This window comes from Bombina bombina, chromosome 4 (genome assembly GCF_027579735.1).
Source record: "Bombina bombina isolate aBomBom1 chromosome 4, aBomBom1.pri, whole genome shotgun sequence".
Lineage (NCBI taxonomy): Eukaryota > Metazoa > Chordata > Amphibia > Anura > Bombinatoridae > Bombina > Bombina bombina.
Window position 1 is genome coordinate 613,969,428 of NC_069502.1, and position 10,507 is coordinate 613,979,934.

Genomic DNA, 10,507 nt, shown 5'->3' on the forward strand with positions numbered 1-10,507 from the left:
TAGGACATCATTAATAAATTCCTGGAAAACAGCAGGAGCATTACATAGGCCAAAGGGCATTACAGGATACTCATAATGCCCGCTCCTGGTGTCAAATAATGTTTTCCATTCGTGGCCCTCCTTGATCCTAATGAGATTGTACGCTCCTCTCAAATCAAGTTTAGTAAAGACTGTAGCTCCCTTGAGGCGGTCAAAGAGTTCCGTAATGAGCGGAATAGGTTAAGCATTCTTAATGGTAAGATGATTAAGACCCCTATAATCGATGCATGGTCTTAAATTGCCACCCTTTTGCTTCACAAAGAAGAAGCCAGCCCCTGCAGGAGAGCAGGATTTGCAGATGATCCCCCGTGACAGAGCATCGGCAACATACTTCTCCATAGCACAATTCTCCACAACAAACAGAGGGTAAACCCGGCCCCGAGGAGGAATTGCTCTGGGTTGCAGGTCTATGGCACAATCGTAAGACCGGTGAGGAGGCAACGTATTGGCACGCACCTTGTCAAAAACGTCTAGGAACTCTCGGTACTCCTCTGGCAATTGAGATACCAAAGAAGTGCACAAGATTTTAACTGGTTTCCGAAGATAAGTGGAAATACATTGCGGAGACCATGACAAAATTTTGGACCTGCGCCAGTCGAGACTGGGATTGTGCTTTTGGAGCCAGGGATAACCCAGAACAACCAGAAAATGTGGAGAGTTTATCACCTGGAACTAGAGAGTTTCAAAATGGAGAGCCCCAACAGCCATGGATAACGGAGCAGTTTCATGAGTAACGAGCGCGGGCTGAAGGGGTCTGCCATCAATGGCCTCAATAGCAAGCGGAACGGACCGAGGCAAAACAGGAATGGAGTGCTTTGATGCAAAAGCACTGTCAATGAAATAGCCCACAGCACCGGAGTCAACAAGAGTCTGGCCGACTATGGAGGAGTCCACCCAGGAAAGGACAACCATGACCAAAGGTTTCTTCTTTAGCGGTTCCGGGGACAAGGATAAACCACCCAAGCCAGGGATCAGGAACCAGGAGGGACATCAGACAGCCAGGTAATACACAGGAGCACTCACAAACAGGTCTGAGACAACGCAAGGGCAACGCATACTGAACAGAGGCTCTTTAAATAATAAGTGATGACATCACAATTCTGAGACTGCATCCTGTCTCACACAGATGATGTATACCAGTCTGGCCATAAAAGAAAGTGCAGGAAATGAGCAGCATCACACAGTATGCACGAGAGTCAGCAAGAGAGGTGAGCAAAATGGCTGCCAGCAGCACATGGCAAACAAAACAGGGAAAAAACCATGACACTAATAAAAATTATGTTAAAAAAATATTGTGTAAAAAGTTCTAAAGGCTCAATAATATGAGGTCTCAGAACAAAAAAAGCTGCAAGATGCTTTAACATAGAGATACATACATATCTAAATATGTATATATATGTGTGTATATATATATATATATATATATATATATATACATACAGTATCTCACAAAAGTGAGTACACCCCTCACATTTTTGTAAATATTTTATTATATCTTTCCATGTGACAACACTGAAGAAATGACACTTTGCAACAAAGTAAAGTAGTGAGTGTACAGCCTGTATAACAGTGTAAATTTGCTGTCCCCTCAAAATAACTCAACACACAGCCATTAATGTCTAAACCGTTGGCAACAAAAGTGAGTACACCCCTAAGTGGAAATGTCCAAATTGGGCCCAAAGTGTCAATATTTTGTGTGGCCACCATTATTTTCCAGCACTGCCTTAACCCTCTTGGGCATGGAGTTCACTAGAACTTCACAGGTTGCCACTGGAGTCCTCTTCCATGACGACATCACAGAGCTGGTGGATGTTAGAGACCCACTCCCCCACCTTCCGTTTGAGGATGCCCCACAGATGGTTTAGGTCTGGAGACATGCTTGGCCAGTCCATCACCTTTACCCTCAGGTTGTTTAGCAAGGCAGTGGTCATCTTGGAGGTGTGTTTGGGGTCGTTATCATGTAGGAATACTGCCCTGTGGCCCAGTTTCCGAAGGGAGGGGATCATGCTCTGCTTCAGTATGCCACAGTACATTTTCATATTCATGGTTCCCTCAATGAACGGTAGCTCCCCAGTGCCGGCAGCACTCATGCAGGCACAGACCATCACACTCCCACCACCATGCTTGACTGTAGGCAAGACACACTTGTCTTTGTACTCCTCACCTGGTTGCTGCCACACACGCTTGATACCATCTGAACCAAATAAGTTTATCTTAGTCTCATCGGACCACAGGACATGGTTCCAGTAATTCATGTCCTTAGTCTGCTTGTCTTCAGCATACTGTTTGCAGGCTTTCTTGTGCATCATCTTTAGAAGAGGCTTCTTTCTGGGATGACAGCCATTCAGACCAATTTGATGCAATGTGTGGCGTATGGTCTGAGCACTGACAGGCTGACCCACCACCCCTTTAACCTCTGCAGCAATGCTGACAGCACTCATACGTCTTTTTCCCAAAGACAACCTCTGGATATGACGCAGAGCACGTACACACAACTTCTTTGGTCGACCATGGCGCGGTCTGTTCTGAGTGGAATCTGTCCTGTGAAACCACTGTATGGTCTTGCCCACCATACTGCAGCTCAGTTTCAGGGTCTTGGCAATCTTCTTATAGCCTAGGCCATCTTTATGAAGAGCAACAATTTTTTTTCAGCTCCTCAGAGAGTTCTTTGCCATGAGGTGCCATGTTGAACTTCCAGTGACCAATATGAGAGAGTGTGAGAGCGATAACACCAAATTTAACACACCTGCTCTCTATTCACACCTGAGACCTTGTAACACTAACGAGTCACATGACACCGGGGAGGGAAAATGGCTAATTGGGCCCAATTTGGACATTTCCACTTAGGGGTGTACACACTTTTGTTGCCAATGGTTCAGAATTTTAATGGTTGTGTGTTGAGCTATTTTGAGGGGACAGCAAATTTACACTGTTATACAGGCTGTACACTCACTACTTTACATGGTAGGAAAGTTTCATTTCTTCAGTGTTGTCACATTTATAGATATAATAAAATATTTACTGTATATATACACACACACACACAGAGAAACACACTCACAGGAACGAGCAACCTGCTCAATACCATTGTTAGCCTGTTCTATGGCGATTTACCACCTGGATGCAGCTTCTTTTAGCCCAGTAATGCTTTTCACAGAGTAGAACTTTCCTTTAGTATATCAGTCTGATCCCTATTATGGTCAGTCCAGCGCCGAAATACCAGGCAATTCCTCTCTGAACAAGAAACACAGCAACCCAGACGTTCGTTTCAGCCTTCATTGGGTCTTGTCAGTGAGGTGTAGACATATACAGACACATATATACATATAAACACACACACATATATATATATATATATATATATATATATATATAAATTTCAAAGAGAAAGCGCTCTCACCTAACCAGTCAACAAGTACCAGGGTGCAAAAAACTGCAATATAAAGTCCAAAAAAAGAAAAAGTATCTAAAAACATATAAAATCATATTTATGCAATATTTACAGTCGTATGCAAAGGTTTAGGCACCCCTGACAATTTCATTTATAAATAATTGGGTGTTTGGATCATCAATTTCATTTTGATCTATCAAATAACTGAAGGACACAGTAATATTTCAGTAGTGAAATGAGGTTTATTGGATTACCAGAAAATGTGCAATATGCATCAAAATTAAATTAGACAGGTGCATACATTTGGGAACCCTTGTCATTTTGTTGATTTGAATACCTGTAACTACCTAGCACTGATTAATTGGAACACACAATTGGTTTGGTGAGCCCATTAAGCCTTGAACTTCATAGACAGGTGCATCCAATCATGAGAAAAGGTATTTAAGGTGGCCAATTGCAAGTTGTTATTCTCTTTGGCGCCTATCTATCAAGCTCCGAAAGGAGCTTGACGGCCCGTGTTTCTGGTGAGTCTTCAGACTCGCCAGAAACAGCAGTTATGAAGCAGCGGTCACAAAGACCGCTGCCCCATAACCTGTCCGCCTGCTCTGAGCAGGCGGACAGACATCGCTGGAAATCAAACCGATCAAGTACGATCGGGTTGATTGACACCTCCCTGCTGGCGGCCTATTGGCCGCGAGTCTGCAGGGGGCGGCGTTGCACCAGCAGATCTTGTGAGCTGCTGGTGCAATGCTGAATAGGGATAGCGTATGGCTCTCCGCATTCAGCGAGGTCTGGCGGACCTGATCCGCACTGTCGGATCAGGTCCGCCAGACTTTGTTAAATAGAGGCCTTTGACTCTCCTCTGAAGAGTGGCAACATGGGGGCCTCAAAACAACTCTCAAATGACCTGAAAACAAAGATTGTTCAACATTATGGTTTAGGGGTAGGCTACAAAAAGCTATTGCAGAGATTTAAGCTGTCAGTGTCCACTGTGAGGTACATAGTGAGGAAATGGAAGACCACAGGCACAGTTCTTGTTAAGGCCGAAGTAAAATATCGGAGAGGCAAAGGCAAAGGATGGTGAGAACGGTCAAAAACAGCCCACAGACCACCTCCAAAGACCTACAACATCATCTTGCTTCAGATGGTGTCACTGTGCATCGTTCAACAATTCAGCATATGGGAGAGGGATGCGGAAGAAGCCTTTTCTGCACACACACCACAAAGAGAGTCGCTTGAGGTATGCAAATGCACATTTGGACAAGCCAGCTTCATTTTGGAAGAAGGTGCTGTGGACTGATGAAACAAAGATTGAGTTATTTGGTCATAACAAGGGGAGTTATGCATGGCGGCAAAAGAACACAGCGTTCCAAGACAAAGACTTGCTAGCCACAGTAAAATTTGGTGGATGTTCCATCATGCTGTGGGGCTGTGTGTCCAGTGCCGGTACTGGGAATCTTGTTAAAGTTAAGGATCGCATGGATTCCACTCAATATCAGCAGATCCTTGAGAATAATGTTGAGGAATCATTTATAAAGTTGAAGTTATGCCAGAACTGGATATTTCAACAAGACAATATTACTATGTCCTTTAGTTATTTGATAGATCAAAATGAAATTGCTGATCCAAACACCCAATTATTTATAAATAAAAATCATGGAAATTGTCAGGGGTGCCTAAACTTTTGCATATGACTGTATATTTAAAGGGACAGTCAACACCCAAATTGTTATTGTTTAAAAAGGATAGATAACGCCTTTACTACCCATTCCCCAGCTTTGCACAACCAACACTGTTATATTAAAGGGAAAGTCTACAATAGAATTGTTATTGTTTTAAGAGATAGATAATCCCTATCATACCCATTCCCCAGTTTTGCATAACCAACACAGATATATTAATATACTTTCTACCTCTGTGATTACCTTGTATCTAAACACCTTCTGACAGCCCCCTGATTACATGACTTTTTATTTATTATCTATTGACTTGCATTTAGTACTGTGTTGCGCTAACGCTTAAATAACTCCTCGGGCGTGAACACAATGTTATCTATATGGCCCACATGAAATAGCAGTCTCCTGTTGTGAAAAATTAATAAAAAAAACATGTTATAAGGGGCTGTCTTTAGTGGCTTAGAAACAGGCAGAAATTTAGATATTTAAAGGGACACTGAACCCAAATGTATTCTTTTGTGATTCAGATAGAGTAGAGCATGGAATTTTAAGCAACTTTCTAATTTACTCCCATAATCAAAATGTCTTCATTCTCTTTGAAATGCAAGATTGTAAGTTTAGATGCTGGCCCATTTTTGGTGAACAACCTGGGTTGTTCTTGCTGTTTGGTGGATAAATTCATTCACCAATAAAAAAAAGTGCTGCCCAGAGTCCTTAACCAAAAAAAAAAAGCTTAGATTACTTCTTTTTCAAATAAAAATAGCAGGGGAAGGAAGAAAAATGTATAATAGGAGTAAATTAGAAAGTTGCTTAAAATGTCATGCTCTATCTGAATCACAAAATAAAAAAATTGGGTTCAGTGTCCCTTTAAATGTTATAAAGTATATTAATATAACAATCTGCTCATTTCCATTGAGGTGGTAACATTTGGAAACTGTTGGTAAAAACATCTATCTCGATTAAAGTCTATGGAGAATTTTTATGTTACCAGCAGTTTCCAAACTTTAACAACTCAATGGAAACGAGCCCAATGTTGGTGTTGGTTGTGCAAAGCTGGGGAATGGGTAGTAACAGCATTATATCTTTACTTTATTACATTTAAACCTCTAAATTTTTGCTTGTTTCTAAGTCACTACTGACAGCCTTTTATCATATGCTTTTTTATTATAATTTTACAACAAGAGACTGCTAGTTCATGTGTGCCATATAGATAGATAACATTGTTCTCTCTCCCGAGAAGTTGTGGCTGGCACTGGACAAATTGGCTAAAATGCAAGTCAATAGTAGATAATAAATAAATAGCCATGTGATCAGGGAGCTGTCAAAAGAGGCTTAGATACAAGGTAATCACAGAAGTGTTTAACTATGTATGTACAGTAAATATTTCACATTCCAATTTCTTCACATAGGGGAATATGTTCTAAATATGTTTTAAATAGATATTCCTATACATATCAATTACCAATATATATATAATCATAAAAGAAAAACAAGAGGGATAGATCAAGAAAAGATAAGGTAAGAGTATGTCCTAGCCGGCACTTCCACTTAGAAAAAAATCAAGGAATATAAGCCTGATAATGCTGCGTGTGACAATAGCTTATCCCAAGGTGACAGGCTCCCTTCCCCAGAGATAAATATAATATAATTTAATAAGCAAATAGAAAAATGGAGACAAATATCTTACATAAGAAACTAGCAAGTTATAAGTAATTTTAAGCAACTTTCTAATTTACTCAAATTATCAATTTTTCTTCGTTCTCTTGCTATCTTTATTTGAAAAAGAAGGCATCTAAGCTTTTTTTTTTGGTTCAGACTCTGGACAGCACTTTTTATTGGTGGATGAATTTATCATGCATGAACTGTCCTTGCTTATATATATATATATATATATATATATATATATATATATATATATATATATATATATATAATTGTATTTATTTTTTACCAAAAAAGCATCAGCTATATATAGAAATACGTATTTAAGAATAAATAGATCATATTCTGCTATGTGAAGAAAATTGGAATGTGAAATATTCATATTTTTATGTCGGGTTAGCACACTTAACGCGATCTCGTTTGCAGGCTTGTTCGGTTTTTGTATACTTTTTGCACTCTATTGAAGTCTATGGGGAATATGTATCAAGCCCCGTGTTTCTGGCTCGCCAGAAACAGCAGTTATGAAGCAGCGGTCACAAAGAGCAGGCGGACAGACATCGCCGGAAATCAACCCGATTGGGTTGATTGACATCCCCTGCTGGCGGCCTATTGGCCGCGAGTCTGCAGGCGGCTGCTGGTGCAATGCTGAATACGGCGAGCGTATTGCTCGCCGTATTCAGCGAGGTCTATCGGACCTGTTCCGCACTGTCGGATCAGGTCCGACAGACCTTGATAACTAGAGGCCTATGGGGGAATATGTCAATGTGCTTGCAATATTAGAAGTTTGTCTTTTTGTGCACGTCGGGTTAGCGCTCGTGCGAAAACTTCTAACTTTTAACTTGTAATATGCAAAAAATGTATCTCTTGCGAAAAATTGCGTTCCACTCGTAATCTAGCCCACAGTATGCTTATATTTAAAGGGACAGTCTATTTAAAATTAAACTTTCATTATTCAGATAGGACATGTAATTTTAATCAACTTTCCAATTTACTTTTATCATCAAATTTGCTTTTTTCTCTTGGTATTCTTAGTTTAAACTAAACATAGGTAGGCTCATATGCTAATTTCTAAGCCTTTGAGGGCTGCCTCTTATCACATGCTTTTTAAATTTCTTTTCAACACAAAGAGACAGAAAGTACACGTGGGCCATATAGATAACACTGTGTTCAGGCACAGAAAGTTATTTAAGATTTAGCACAACACAATGCTAAATGCAAGACAATAGATAATAAACAGTCACAGTCATGTGATCAGGGGCCTGGAAGAAGGTTCTTAGATACAAGGTAATCACATAGGTAAAAAGTATACTAATATAACTGTGTTGGTTATGCAAACTGGGGAATGGGTAATAAAGGGATTATCTATCTTTTAAAACAATACAAATTCTATTGTAAACTGTCCCTTTAACACTTAAAGGGACATGAAACCCAAGTTTTTTTCTTTCATTATTCAGATAGAGAATACAATTTTAAACAACTTTCTAATTTACTTTCTATTAGCTAATTTGTTTCATTCTCTTGGTATCATTTGTTGAAGAAGTAGCAATGCACTAATGGTTTCTAGCTGAACACATTGGTGAGCCAATCACAATCAATATATATATATATGAAGCCACCAATCAACAGCTAGAACCTAGGTTGTCTGCTGCTTCTGAGCTTGCCTAGATAAACCTTTCAGAAAAAGATAACAAGAGAAGGAAGCAAATTAAATGATAGAAGTAAATTGGAAAGTTGTTTAAAATTGTATTCTATATCTGAATCATGAAAGAAAAATTTGGGGTTTCATGTCCCTTTAAGGTTATATTTTATTGCAGCAAATAATACAAATACAGAAAATGTTTTAAGTTCACTTTGCAGGGATGGAAATGACGCCTACTCCTATTTATAGCATATGCAAGATGCTCTGCAGGAGTGAAGTAAACAACTTCCTCTGTAATTTATTTCTGCCCAGTATCTCTTAGCATTTCCTAGTGGTTATTAGCCGGTGGCTAGAACCTCTCAGTAAGATTCTTTTCTGGCACACATAGCGTAGATTTTTTGGTATTAGTAGCATTAATGGATTGCAGCCATAACATTTAAGAAAAAAATAAAGTAATAATATAATTTAAGACAAAAAGATAATACAATTTGGCTTAACACTAAAGAAAAACTTTACAGACACCTTCTACGCATTTTATTCAAGAGATCAAAAGACATCAAAATGACAAGAAAATAGTAGAACATTTTTATTTTTTGTTGTCAATTGAAATTAGCACAATTTAAACGGCCATTATTGTCAAAAATGTTGTTAGAGCATGTCATTTTAAGAGTAGTAAACCTTGAATGCTGTATTTAACAGCCACAAAGTGGTTAAACACATTTTAGAAGTACCACTACGGACTTACAGAGCACTGCTGGTCCTAAACCGAAATTGATGCTGATCCTATCTGGAACCAGCAGTGTTCTGTGGGTCACAAGTGGTACTTCTACTATGTGTTTAACGCCTCTGTATGCAGGGAGGAACATGTATTGTAAAGCATTAAAATTGCTTCTAGGAATCTCTATCACCCACATGTTTTTTTTCTGTAAGGCCAAGAAATTCAATCTCTGATCACACACACATCCAGGGCTTGAAATTTCCACTAGTCCCGGACCAGTAAGAAATTTGACTTTTTCCTATCTTTAACATTGAGTGAAATAGCAACATTTTCCCTCTGGGCTAGTAGCTTTTAGCACCTGACTAACAGGGCTGGCTCAACCATGGGACCAAGTGGGTCCAATGGACCCAGGCAGCACTTGACAAGGGGCAGCACTTCAGTAACTGAGTCAGTCATTGTCAGACACAGACCATTCATGTCCTGTGTCTCTGTGGGGGAAGTTGTAGGCTCCCAGCAGCATATCCTTATTATGTGCAAAGACACAGAATTGGTCAGGGCAACATTAAAGGTGAGACAAGTGCATCTCTTCCCTAACTACCTTGCCACTTATAGTGCAGTTCTGCATAAACATTGGTAGCATGCAGGTAGGCAGGCTTAGCAAGGTCAGCAGTCAGGCTAGTAAGTTGATATGCTAATCAGCAATGTTACTACTGGGGGTGTCATTCTCTGACCCAGGCAGCAGAATATCTTGAGCCGGCCCTGCTGACTAATAAATTATAGTGACATTTTTCCACCCTAATAAATTATATATATATAATGTTTGGAAATGAAAAAAGTACTACAACTTCAGGACTTTGGTATTAGTATTTTAATAGCAATTTAACAATTAAATCCAAAATGATAGGTTTTGTTCTACTCTAATTCTTTTGCATGTCTTTGTGCACTCAGAATATTTATGAGACTAAAACATTTGGGACGCACAATCCAGGAAATCACATACACAGTAAGAATTATCATAAAACCTGAGATAACTCTTAAAAAAAATGTTTTCATTAACTTCAGACTGAGGGGTGCATGATACATTCCTGTTTTTAGAAAATACATCCCTTTCAGTGTAAATAGATATTAAAGCCAATATGTTTTAATTTAGCCTCAGTTAGTGACACTGCTTATCTAAAATTCTGGGGCAGAACAGTATCATTGAAAGAGCAGTTTATCATTTTGCTCTACTGTATACACAGATGTTGAGGAGGAGGTTGTCCTTTTAAAAATAACTTGCCAGTCTGAGAATTTATTTTGTCCTAATTCTTTTTCTTAAGCTCTTTAGAATAATGATGTTTATTTGAGTGGTTGAAATAGGAATTAAGAGCTTAGAGAATAAA